Source organism: Pseudophryne corroboree, chromosome 4 (assembly GCF_028390025.1).
Source record: "Pseudophryne corroboree isolate aPseCor3 chromosome 4, aPseCor3.hap2, whole genome shotgun sequence".
Lineage (NCBI taxonomy): Eukaryota > Metazoa > Chordata > Amphibia > Anura > Myobatrachidae > Pseudophryne > Pseudophryne corroboree.
The window spans coordinates 940443851-940459289 of NC_086447.1; the positions used below are offsets into that span (position 1 = coordinate 940443851).

Sequence of the window (15439 nt, forward strand, 5' to 3'; positions counted from 1 at the left end):
ATGACACACCGAACCCATCTTAAGGACACACCGGGCACATCCTAATGACACACCGGGCACATCCTAATGACACACCGGGCACATCCTAATGACACACCGGGCACATCCTAATGACACACCGGACCCATCCTAAGGACACACCGGGCACATCCTAAGGACACACCGGACACATCCTAATGACACACCAGGCACATCCTAATGACACATCAGACACATCCTAAGGACACACTGGACACATCCTAAAGAAACACCGGGCACATCCTAATGACACACCGGGCACATCCTAATGACACACCAGGCACATCCTAATGACACACCTGACCCATCCTGAGGACACACCGGGCACATCCTGAGGACACACCGGACACACACTAAGGACACACCGGGCACATCCTAAGGACACACCAGGCACATCCTGACGACACACCGGACACATGCTAAGGACACACCGGGCACATCCTAAGGACACACCGGACACATCCGGAGGACACACCGGACACATACTAAGGACACACCGGACACATACTAAGGACACACCGGGCACATCCTAAGGACACACCGGGCACATCCTGAGGACACTCAGGACACATACTTAGGACACACCGGGCACATCCTAAGGACACAACGAGCACATCCTGATGACACACCGGACACATGCTAAGGACACACCGGACACATCCTAAGGACACACCGGGCACATACTAAGGACACACCGGGCACATACTAAGGACACACCGGGCACATCCTTAGGGCACACCGGACACATACTAAGGACACACCGGACACATACTAAGGACACACCGGGCACAACCTAAGGACACACCGGGCACATACCAAGGGCACACCGGGCACATCCTAAGGACACACCGGGCACACCGGGCACATCCTGAGGACACACCGGACACATCCTAATGACACACCGGACACATACTAAGGACACACCGGGCACATACTTAGGGCACACCGGGCACATCCTGAGGACACACCGGACACATCCTAAGGACACACCGGGCACATCCTAAGAACACACCGGGCACATCCTAAGGACACACCGGGCACATCCTAAGGACACACCGGGTACATCCTAAGGACACACCGGACACATCCTGAGGACACACCGGACACATACTAAGGACACACCGGGCACATCCTAAGGACACACCGGGCACATCCTGAGGACACACTGGACACATACTAAGGACACACCGGGCACATCCTAAGGACACACCAGGCACATCCTGATGACACACCGGACACATGCTAAGGACACACCGGGCACATCCTAAGGACACACCGGGCACATCCTTAGGACACACCGGACACATCCTAAGGACACACCGGGCACATCCAGAGAACACACTGGGCACATCCTGAGGACACACTGGGCCCATCCTAAGAACACACCGGACACATCCTAAGGACACACCGGGCACAACTAATGACACACCGGGCACATCCTAATTACACACCGGGCACATCCTTAGGACACACCGGACACATCCTAAGGACACACCGGGCACATACTAATGACACACCGGGCACATCCTGAGGACACACTGGGCCCATCCTAAGAACACACCGGGCACATCCCAAGGACACACCGGACACATCCTAATGACACACCGGACACATCCTAATGACACACCGGGCACATCCTAATGACACACCGGAGACATCCTGAGGGCACACCGGACACATCCTAAGGACACACCGGGCACATCCTAATGACACACCGGGCACATCCTAATGACACACCGGGCACATCCTAATGACACACCGGACACATCCTGAGGACACACCGGGCACATCCTAATGACACACCGGACACATCCTGAGGACACACCGGGCACATCCTAATGACACACCGGGCACATCCTAAGGACACACCGGCACATCCTAATGACACAGCGGACACATCCTAATGACACTCCGGGCACATCCTAATGACACACCGGGCACATCCTAATGACACACCGGGCACATCCTAATGACACACCGGACACATCCTGAGGACACACCGGACACATCCTGAGGACACACCGGACACATCCTAATGACACACCGGACACATCCTAATGACACACCGGGCACATCCTTATGACACACCGGACACATCCTGAGGACACACCGGGCACATCCTAATGACACACCGGGCACATCCTAATGACACACCGGGCACATCCTAATGACACACCGGGCACATCCTAATGACACACCGAACCCATCTTAAGGACACACCGGGCACATCCTAATGACACACCGGGCACATCCTAATGACACACCGGGCACATCCTAATGACACACCGGGCACATCCTAATGACACACCGGACCCATCCTAAGGACACACCGGGCACATCCTAAGGACACACCGGACACATCCTAATGACACACCAGGCACATCCTAATGACACATCAGACACATCCTGACGACACACCGGGCACATCCTAAGGACACACCAGGCACATCCTGACGACACACCGGACACATGCTAAGGACACACCGGGCACATCCTAAGGACACACCGGACACATCCGGAGGACACACCGGACACATCCGGAGGACACACCGGACACATCCGGAGGACACACCGGACACATACTAAGGACACACCGGGCACATCCTAAGGACACACCGGGCACATCCTGAGGACACTCAGGACACATACTTAGGACACACCGGGCACATCCTAAGGACACAACAAGCACATCCTGATGACACACCGGACACATGCTAAGGACACACCGGACACATCCTAAGGACACACCGGGCACATACTAAGGACACACCGGGCACATACTAAGGACACACCGGGCACATCCTTAGGGCACACCGGACACATACTAAGGACACACCGGACACATACTAAGGACACACCGGGCACAACCTAAGGACACACCGGGCACATACCAAGGGCACACCGGGCACATCCTAAGGACACACCGGGCACACCGGGCACATCCTGAGGACACACCGGACACATCCTAATGACACACCGGACACATACTAAGGACACACCGGGCACATACTTAGGGCACACCGGGCACATCCTGAGGACACACCGGACACATCCTAAGGACACACCGGACACATCCTAAGAACACACCGGGCACATCCTAAGGACACACCGGGCACATCCTAAGGACACACCGGGCACATCCTAAGGACACACCGGGTACATCCTAAGGACACACCGGACACATCCTGAGGACACACCGGACACATACTAAGGACACACCGGGCACATCCTAAGGACACACCGGGCACATCCTGAGGACACACTGGACACATACTAAGGACACACCGGGCACATCCTAAGGACACACCAGGCACATCCTGATGACACACCGGACACATGCTAAGGACACACCGGGCACATCCTAAGGACACACCGGGCACATCCTTAGGACACACCGGACACATCCTAAGGACACACCGGGCACATCCAGAGAACACACTGGGCACATCCTGAGGACACACTGGGCCCATCCTAAGAACACACCGGACACATCCTAAGGACACACCGGGCACAACTAATGACACACCGGGCACATCCTAATTACACACCGGGCACATCCTTAGGACACACCGGACACATCCTAAGGACACACCGGGCACATACTAATGACACACCGGGCACATCCTGAGGACACACTGGGCCCATCCTAAGAACACACCGGGCACATCCCAAGGACACACCGGACACATCCTAATGACACACCGGACACATCCTAATGACACACCGGGCACATCCTAATGACACACCGGAGACATCCTGAGGGCACACCGGACACATCCTAAGGACACACCGGGCACATCCTAATGACACACCGGGCACATCCTAATGACACACCGGGCACATCCTAATGACACACCGGGCACATCCTAATGACACACCGGACACATCCTGAGGACACACCGGGCACATCCTAATGACACACCGGACACATCCTGAGGACACACCGGGCACATCCTAATGACACACCGGGCACATCCTAAGGACACACCGGCACATCCTAATGACACAGCGGACACATCCTAATGACACTCCGGGCACATCCTAATGACACACCGGGCACATCCTAATGACACACCGGGCACATCCTAATGACACACCGGACACATCCTGAGGACACACCGGACACATCCTAAGGACACACCGGACACATCCTAATGACACACCGGGCACATCCTAATGACACACCGGACACATCCTAATGACACACCGGGCACATCCTTATGACACACCGGACACATCCTGAGGACACACCGGGCACATCCTAATGACACACCGGACACATCCTAATGACACACCGGGCACATCCTAATGACACACCGGGCACATCCTAATGACACACCGGACACATCCTAATGACACACCGGGCACATCCTAATGACACACCGGACACATCCTGAGGACACACCGGACACATACTAAGGACACACCGGGCACATCCTGAGGACACACCGGGCACATCCTGAGGACACACCGGGCACATCCTAAGGACACACAAGGCACATCCTGATGACACACCGGACACATGCTAAGGACACACCGGAAACATCCTAAGGACACACCGGGCACATACCAAGGACACACCGGGCACATGCTAAGGGCACACTGGGCACATACTAAGGGCACACCGGGCACATCCTTAGGGCACACCGGACACAAATTAAGGACACACCAAACACATACTAAGGACACACCGGGCACATACTAAGGACACACCGGGCACATACTAAGGGCACACCGGACACATACTAAGGACACACCGGACACATCCTAAGGACACACCGGACACACCCTAATGACACACCGGACACATCCTGACGACACACCGGCACATCCTAAGGACACACCAGGCACATTGACGACACACCGGACACATGCTAAGGACACACGGGCACATCCTAAGGACATACCGGGCACATTCTAAGGACACACTGGACACATCCTGAGGACACACCGGACACATACTAAGGACACACCGGACACATCCTTAGGACACACCGGACACATACTGAGGACACACCGGACACATACTAAGGACACACCAGGCACATCCTAAGGACACACCAGGCACATCCTGATGACACACCGGACACATACTAAGGACACACCGGAAACATCCTAAGGACACACCGGGCACATACTAAGGACACACCGGGCACATACTAAGGACACACTGGGCACATCCTTAGGGCACACCGGACACATACTTAGGACACACTGAACACATACTAAGGACACACCGGGCACATACTAAGGACACACCGGGCACATACTAAGGGCACACCGGGCACATCCTAAGGACACACCGGGCACATCCTAAGGACACACTGGGCACATCCTGAGGACACAGCGGACACATACTAAGGACACACCGGGCACATCCTAAGGACACACCGGGCACATCCTAAGGACACACCGGACACATCCTGAGGACACACTGGGCACATCCTGAGGACACACTGGGCACATCCTAAGGACACACCGGGCACATCCTAAGGACACACCGGGCACATCCTAAGGGCACACCGGGCACATCCTGAGGACACACCGGACACATACTAAGGACACACCGGGCTCATCCTAAGGACACACCGGGCACATCCTAAGGACACACCGGGCACATCCTAAGGACACACCGGGCACATCCTAAGGACACACCGGACACATCCTGAGGACACACCGGACACATACTAAGGACACACCGGGCACATCCTTAGGACACACCGGACACATACTGAGGACACACCGGACACATACTAAGGACACACCAGGCACATCCTAAGGACACACCAGGCACATCCTGATGACACACCGGACACATACTAAGGACACACCGGACACATCCTGAGGACACACCGGACACATCCTGAGGACACACCGGGCACATCCTAAGGACACACCGGACACATCCTGAGGACACACCGGACACATACTAAGGACACACCGGGCACGTCCTAAGGACACTCCGGGCACACCCTGAGGACACACCGGACACATCCTAAGGACACACCGGGCACATCCTAAGGACACACCAGGCACATCCTAAGGACACACCAGGCACATCCTAAGGACACACCGGGCACATCCTGAGGACACACCGGACACATACTAAGGACACACCGGGCACATCCTAAGGACACACCAAGCACATCCTGATGACACACCGGACACATGCTAAGGACACACCGGGCACATCCTAAGGACACACCGGGCACATCCTAAGGACACACCGGGCACATCCTAAGGACACACCGGGCACATACTAAGGGCACACCGGGCACATCCTTAGGGCACACCGGGCACATCCTAAGGACACACCGGGCACATCCTAAGAACACACCGGGCACATCCTTAGGACACACTGGGCACATCCTAAGGACAATCCTGGGAACGGGAATTCTTCTCAACAATTTTGGTGTATGACACTATGGTGGAGCCGCTATGGGGTATGTACTCCTACATTCCACCGCCGATAATCCGGGTCATGGGGCGTGCCGCTCCTACAGTAACGGAGGTCTAGGCATGGCTCGTTTCCGCGTCCTGCAATCTCATAACGAGGAACGCGCGCATTACACCATGTTACAGTGATAACAGCAATGTTTCATACACATCCAAATCTGAAGTAGTTTTATTAATACAATATGTACAAAGACTCAGATCTCCTAACGCTAGAGAGAATTCTATCACCCAAACCACCCATCAACATTAAATTGGAAACATTCGTGTTTTTCCTTTTCCTGTTAACATTCGTGAAGAACCATTTTCAGCCACTTATGTTCCTGCTTTTGAAGCAACCTCATTATTCTGGAGAGATAACTTGGCCGGGAGTTCCCCCACGGCGGTGCCATCTTGTCTATAAAACACGCTGTGATGTATTCAGTGAGGATTTTCTGAGCTAAAGAAAAGAGAAATCATTAAACGCTGGCTGGACACGTTGCAGATTTTCTGCTTCTCAAAAAGTCTTTCATCTTCCGAACAATGTGTTATTCTGAAATGTTTCGCTTCCAAAATTAACTAATTGTTTAATAAAAATATTACACAGAAACATTGTCCAACAGTGTTCCGCTGAACGTTACTAAATGTGACATTTTTGCAGGCGGATTTTCTTCCTGGTTCTCTTCCAAGTGTGTGGGATGACTTCGCATTCGTCACAGCGTTGCAATAATAAATAATCGTTAGGCGCTGCTAATTCTGTGACATTTATTAGCGACAGATCTCCGAGAGGTGATGTAATTGACTCATTTTCATGTCGCTTATGCTGCCGCTTTAAGACCTATTTAATAAATTTGAGATATGTTTTCCCATATTTTCCTTTATAATATTTTGGTAGGCCGCCCTGCTATGTGGTACAGGTCTAAACACAAAAATATTTCTTCTCTGAAAGTCACAAACTACTCTCCTATCACAACTACGACATCGCAGAAAATCAGGTTTCATGCTGCAGAGCAAAATATTTGTGCTGTATAACCTGGTATCATCCGGAGTCTTCCTATAATTGGACCACTGCTCCCCCTGCACTCACTAACACAATAACCTCCCAGCAGCACCCTGACACACACTCCCCCCCTGCACTCACTAACACGCCAGCAGCACCCTGACACACACTCCCCCCCCTGCACTCACTAACACGCCAGCAGCACCCTGACACACACTCCACCCCTGCACTCACTAACGCCAGCAGCACCCTGACACACACTCCCCCCCCTGCACACACTAACGCCAGCAGCACCCTGACACACACTCCCCCCCCTACACTCACTAACGCCAGCAGCACCCAGACACACACTCCCCCCCCTGCATTCACTAACACCCCAGCAGCACCCTGACACACACTTCCCCCCTGCACTCACTAACGCCAGCAGCACCCTGACACACACTCCCCCCCTGCACTCACTAACACGCCAGCAGCACCCTGACACACACTCCACCCCTGCACTCACTAACGCCAGCAGCACCCTGACACACACTCCCCCCCCTGCACACACTAACGCCAGCAGCACCCTGACACACACTCCCCCCCCTGCACTCACTAACGCCAGCAGCACCCAGACACACACTCCCCCCCCTGCATTCACTAACACCCCAGCAGCACCCTGACACACACTCCCCCCCCTGCACTCACTAACGCCAGCAGCACCCAGACACACACTCCCCCCCCCCTGCATTCACTAACACCCCAGCAGCAACCTGACACACACTCCCCCCCCTGCACTCACTAACGCCAGCAGCACCCTGACACCCCCCCCCCTGCACTCACTAACGCCAGCAGCACCCAGACACACACTCCCCCCCCTGCATTCACTAACACCCCAGCAGCACCCTGACACACATTCCCCCCCTGCACTCACTAACACCCCAGCAGCACCCTGACACACACTCCCCCCCTGCACTCACTAACACCCCAGCAGCACCCAGACACACACTCCTCCCCTGCACTCACTAACACCCCAGCAGCACCAATACAAACACTCTCCTCCCCTGCACTAACTAACACCCCAGCAGCACCCAGACACACACTCTCCTCCCCTGCACTCACTAACACGCCAGCAGCACCCTGACACACACTCTCCCCCCCTGCACTCACTAACGCCAGCAGCACCCAGACACCCCCCCCCCCTGCATTCACTAACACCCCAGCAGCACCCAGACAAACACTCTCCTCCCCTGCACTCACTAACACCCCAGCAGCACCCAGACACTCTCCTCCCCTGCACTCACTAACACCCCAGCAGCACCCAGACACACACTCTCCTCCCCTGCATTCACAAACACGCCAGCAGCACCCTGACACACACTCTCCTCCCCTGCATTCACTAACACGCCAGCAGCACCCTGACACACACTCTCCTCCCCTGCATTCACTAACACGCCAGCAGCACCCTGACACACACTCTCCTCTCCCTACACTCTCTAACACCCCAGCAGCACCCAGACACACACTCTCCTCTCCCTACACTCACTAACACCCCAGCAGCACCCAGACACACACTCCCCCCCTGCACTCACTAACACCCCAGCAGCACCCAGACACACACTCTCCCCCCCTGCACTCAATAACCTCCCAGCAGCACCCTGACACATACTCCCCCCCTGCACTCACTAACGCCAGCAGCAACCTGACACACACTCTCCTCCCCTGCATTCACTAACACGCCAGCAGCACCCTGACACACACTCTCCTCTCCCTACACTCACTAACACCCCAGCAACACCCAGACACACATTCTCCTCTCCCTACACTCACTAACACCCCAGCAGCACCAAGACACACACTCCCCCCCCTGCACTCACTAACACCCCAGCAGCACCCAGACACACACACTCTCCCCCCCTGCACTCAATAACCTCCCAGCAGCACCCTGACACACACTCCCCCCTGCACTCACTAACGCCAGCAGCACCCTGATACACACTCTCCTCCCCTGCATTCACTAACACGCAAGCAGCACCCTGACACACACTCTCCTCTCCCTACACTCACTAACACCCCAGCAGCACCCAGACACACACTCTCCTCTCCCTACACTCACTAACACCCCAGCAGCACCCAGACACACACTCCCCCCCCTGCACTCACTAACACCCCAGCAGCACCCAGACACACACTCTCCCCCCTGCACTCAATAACCTCCCAGCAGCACCCTGACACACACTCCCCCCCTGCACTCACTAACGCCAGCAGCACCCTGACACACACTCTCCTCCCCTGCATTCACTAACACGCCAGCAGCACCCTGACACACACTCTCCTCTCCCTACACTCACTAACACCCCAGCAGCACCCAGACACACACTCTCCTCTCCCTACACTCACTAACACCCCAGTAGCACCCAGACACACACTCCCCCCCCCCCCCCCCTGCACTCACTAACACCCCAGCAGCACCTAGACACACACTCTCCCCCCCTGCACTCAATAACCTCCCAGCAGCACCCTGACACACACTCCCCCCCTGCACTCACTAACGCCAGCAGCACCCTGACACACACTCTCCTCCCCTGCATTCACTAACACGCCAGCAGCACCCTGACACACACTTTCCTCTCCCTACACTCACTAACACCCCAGCAGCACCCAGACACACACTCTCCTCTCCCTACACTCACTAACACCCCAGCAGCACCCAGACACACACTCCCCCCCCCTGCACTCACTAACACCCCAGCAGCACCCAGACACACACTCTCCCCCCTGCACTCAATAACCTCCCAGCAGCACCCTGACACACACTCCCCCCCTGCACTCACTAACGCCAGCAGCACCCTGACACACACTCTCCTCCCCTGCATTCACTAACACGCCAGCAGCACCCAGACACACACTCTCCCCCCCTGCACTCAATAACCTCCCAGCAGCACCCTGACACACACTCCCCCCTGCACTCACTAACGCCAGCAGCACCCTGACACACACTATCCTCCCCTGCATTCACTAACACGCCAGCAGCACCCTGACACACACTCTCCTTTCCCTACACTCACTAACACCCCAGCAGCACCCAGACACACACACTCCTCTCCCTACACTCACTTACACCCCAGCAGCACCCAGACACACACTCCCCCCCCTGCACTCACTAACACCCCAGCAGCACCCTGACACACTCTCCTCTCCCTACACTCACTAACACCCCAGCAGCACCCAGACACACACTCCCCCCCTACACTTACTAACACCCCAGCAGCACCCAGACACACACTCTCCTCTCCCTACACTCACTAACACCCCAGCAGCACCCAGACACACACTCCCCCCCTGCACTCACTAACACCCCAGCAGCACCCAGACACACACTCTCCTCCCCTGCCCTTACACCCCAGCAGCACCCAGACACACACTCTCCTCCCCTGCACTCACTAACCCTCCAGCAGCACCCAGACACACACTCTCCTCTCCCTACACTCACTAACACCCCAGCAGCACCCAGACACACACTCTCCTCTCCCTACACTCACTAACACCCCAGCAGCACCCAGACACACACTCTCCTCCCCTGCCCTCACACCCCAGCAGCACCCAGACACACACTCTCCTCCCCTGCACTCACTAACACACCAGCAGCACCCAGACACACACTCTCCTCTCCCTACGCTCACTAACACTCCAGCAGCACCCAGACACACACTCTCCTCTCCCTACACTCACTAACACCCCAGCAGCACCCAGACACACACTCCCCCCCTGCACTCACTAACACCCCAGCAGCACCAAGACACACACTCTCCTCCCCTGCCCTTACACCCCAGCAGCACCCAGACACACACTCTCCTCCCCTGCACTCACTAACCCTCCAGCAGCACCCAGACACACACTCTCCTCTCCCTACACTCACTAACACCCCAGCAGCACCCAGACACACACTCTCCACCCTGCACTCACTAACACCCCAGCAGCACCCAGGCACACACTCTCCTCCCCTGCCCTCACACCCCAGCAGCACCCAGACACACACTCTCCTCCCCTGCACTCACTAACACACCAGCAGCACCCAGACACACACTCTCCTCTCCCTACACTCACTAACACTCCAGCAGCACCCAGACACACACTCTCCTCTCCCTACACTCACTAACACCCCAGCAGCACCAAGAAACACACTCTCCTCTCCCTACACTCACTAACACCCCAGCAGCACCCTGACACACACTCTCCTCTCCCTACACTCACTAACACGCCAGCAGCACCCTGACACACTCTCCTCCTGCACTCACTAACACCCCAGCAGCACCCTGACACACTCTCCCCCCTGCATTCACTAACACCCCAGCAGCACCCTGACACACACTCTCCTCACCTGCATTCACTAACACCCCAACAGCACCCAGACACACTCTCTCCTCTCCCTACACTCACTAACACCCCAGCAGCACCCAGACACACACACTCCTCCCCCTACACTCACTAACACCCCAGCAGCACCCTGACACACTCTCCTCCCCTGCATTCCCTCACACCCCAGCAGCACCCTGACACACTCTCCTCTCCCTACACTCACTAACACCCCAGCAGCACCCTGACACACTCTTCCCCCCTGCATTCACTAACACCCCAGCAGCACCCTGACACACACTCTCCTCACCTGCATTCACTAACACCCCAGCAGCACCCACACACTCTCCTCCCTCTGCTCTCACTAACACTACAGAAACACCCTGACACACACTCCCTCCCCCTACACTCACTACTAACACCCAAGAAGCACCCAGACACACACTCTCCTCCCCTGCACTCACTAACACCCCAGCAGCACCCTGACACACACTCTCCCCCCTACACTCACTACTAACACACAAGAAGCACCCAGACACACACACTCCTCCCCTGCACTCACTACTAAACCCCAACAGCACCCAGACACACACTCTCCTCCCCTGCACTCACTAACAACCCAGCAGCACTCAGACACACACTCTCCTCCCCCTGCACTCACTACTAACACTCCAGCAGCACCCTGACACACACTCTCCTCCCCTGCACTCACTAACACCCCAGCAGCACCCAGACACACACTCTCCTCCCCCTGCTCTCACTACTAACACCCCAGCAGGACCCAGACATACACTCTCCTCCCCTGCACTTACTAACACCCCAGCAGCACACTGACACACTCTCCTCCCCCTACACTCACTAACACTACAGCAGCACCCAGACACACACTCTCCTCCCCCTGCACTCACTAACACCCCAGCAGCACCCAGACACACACTCTCCTCCCCCTGTACTCACTACTAAAACCCCAGCAGCACCCTGACACACACTCTCCTCCCCTGCACTCACTAACACCCCAGCAGCACCCAGACACACTCTCCTCCCCCTGCACTCTACTAAAACCCCAGCAGCACCCAGACACACACTTTCCTCCCGCTACACTCGCTAACACCCCAGCAGCACCCAGACACACTCTCCTCCCTCGGCACTCACTAACCTCCCTGCAGCACCCAGACACACACTCTCCTCCCCCTGCACTCACTAACACCCCAGCAGCACCCTGACACACACTCTCCTCATCGGCACTCACTAACCTCCCAGCAGCACCCAGACACACACTCTCCTCCCCCTGCACTCACTACTAAAACCCCAGCAGCACCCAGACACACATCCTCCTCCCCTGCACTCACTACTAACACAATAGCAACACCCAGACACACACTCTCCTCCCCTGCACTCACTAACCTCCCAGCAGCACTCAGACACACACTCTCCTCCCCCTGCACTCACTAACCTCCTAGCAGCACCCAGACACACACTGTCCTCCCCCTGCACTCAATAACACCCCAGCAGTACCCTGACACACCCTCTCCTCCGCCTACACTCACTAACACCCCAGCAGCACCCTGACACACATTCTCCTCCCCCTTCACTAACTAACACTTCAACAGCACCCTGACACACTCTCCCCCCCTACACTCACTAACACTACAGCAGCACCCAGACACACACTGTCCTCCCCCTACACTCGCTAACACTCCAGCAGCACCCAGACACACACTCTCCTCCCCCTAATCTCACTAACACCCCAGAGGCACCCAGACACACACTCTCCTCTTCCTACACTCACTAACACCCCAGCAGCACCCAGACACACACTTTCCTCCCCCTACACTCACTAACACTACATCAGCACCCTGACACACTCTCCTCCCCCTACACTCACTAACACCCCAGCAGTACCCAGACACACACTCTCCTCTCCCTGCACTCACTAACACCCCAGCAGCACCCAGACACACACCTCCCGCTACACTCACTAACACTCCTGCTGCTCCAGACACACACTCTCCTCTCCCTACACTCACTAACACTACATCAGCACCCTGACACACTCTCCTCCCCCTACACTCACTAACACCCCAGTAGCACCCAGACACACACTCTCCTCTCCCTGCACTCACTAACACCCCAGCAGCACCCAGACACACACTCTCCTCTCCCTACACTCACTAACACTACAGCAGCACCCAGACACACACTCTCCTCTCCCTACACTCACTAACACCCCAGCAGCACCCAGACACACACTCTCCTCCCCTGCCCTCACACCCCAGCAGCACCCAGACACACACTCTCCTCCCCTGCACTCACTAACACACCAGCAGCACCCAGACACACACTCTCCTCTCCCTACACTCACTAACACTCCAGCAGCACCCAGACACACACTCTCCTCTCCCTACACTCACTAACACCCCAGCAGCACCAAGAAACACACTCTCCTCTCCCTACACTCACTAACACCCCAGCAGCACCCTGACACACACTCTCCTCTCCCTACACTCACTAACACGCCAGCAGCACCCTGACACACTCTCCTCCTGCACTCACTAACACCCCAGCAGCACCCTGACACACTCTCCCCCCTGCATTCACTAACACCCCAGCAGCACCCTGACACACACTCTCCTCACCTGCATTCACTAACACCCCAACAGCACCCAGACACACTCTCTCCTCTCCCTACACTCACTAACACCCCAGCAGCACCCAGACACACACACTCCTCCCCCTACACTCACTAACACCCCAGCAGCACCCTGACACACTCTCCTCCCCTGCATTCCCTCACACCCCAGCAGCACCCTGACACACTCTCCTCTCCCTACACTCACTAACACCCCAGCAGCACCCTGACACACTCTTCCCCCCTGCATTCACTAACACCCCAGCAGCACCCTGACACACACTCTCCTCACCTGCATTCACTAACACCCCAGCAGCACCCAGACACACACTCTCCTCTCCCTACACTCACTAACACCCCAGCAGCACCAAGAAACACACTCTCCTCTCCCTACACTCACTAACACCCCAGCAGCACCCTGACACACACTCTCCTCTCCCTACACTCACTAACACGCCAGCAGCATCCTGACACACTCTCCTCCTGCACTCACTAACACCCCAGCAGCACCCTGACACACTCTCCCCCCTGCATTCACTAACACCCCAGCAGCACCCTGACACACACTCTCCTCACCTGCATTCACTAACACCCCAACAGCACCCAGACACACTCTCTCCTCTCCCTACACTCACTAACACCCCAGCAGCACCCAGACACACACACTCCTCCCCCTACACTCACTAACACCCCAGCAGCACCCTGACACACTCTCCTCCCCTGCATTCCCTCACACCCCAGCAGCACCCTGACACACTCTCCTCTCCCTACACTCACTAACACCCCAGCAGCACCCTGACACACTCTTCCCCCCTGCATTCACTAACACCCCAGCAGCACCCTGACACACACTCTCCTCACCTGCATTCACTAACACCCCAGCAGCACCCAGACACACACTCTCCTCCCTCTGCTCTCACTAACACTACAGAAACACCCTGACACACACTCCCTCCCCCTACACTCACTACTAACACCCAAGAAGCACCCAGACACACACTCTCCTCCCCTGCACTCACTAACAC

At 56.2% G+C, this 15439-nt stretch overlaps 1 long non-coding RNA gene across 1 annotated transcript in view; it reads right to left on the minus strand.

Annotated features, from left to right (window-relative positions):
• Nucleotides 1–6667: 6667 nt before the first annotated feature.
• Nucleotides 6668–15439, minus strand: part of LOC134911911 (uncharacterized) — a 90949-nt gene continuing 82177 nt past the window's right edge. Inside the window, exon 3 of the long non-coding RNA XR_010176959.1 lies at nucleotides 6668–6910. This is a non-coding gene — a long non-coding RNA (uncharacterized LOC134911911). The remainder of the gene's footprint in view (nucleotides 6911–15439) is intronic.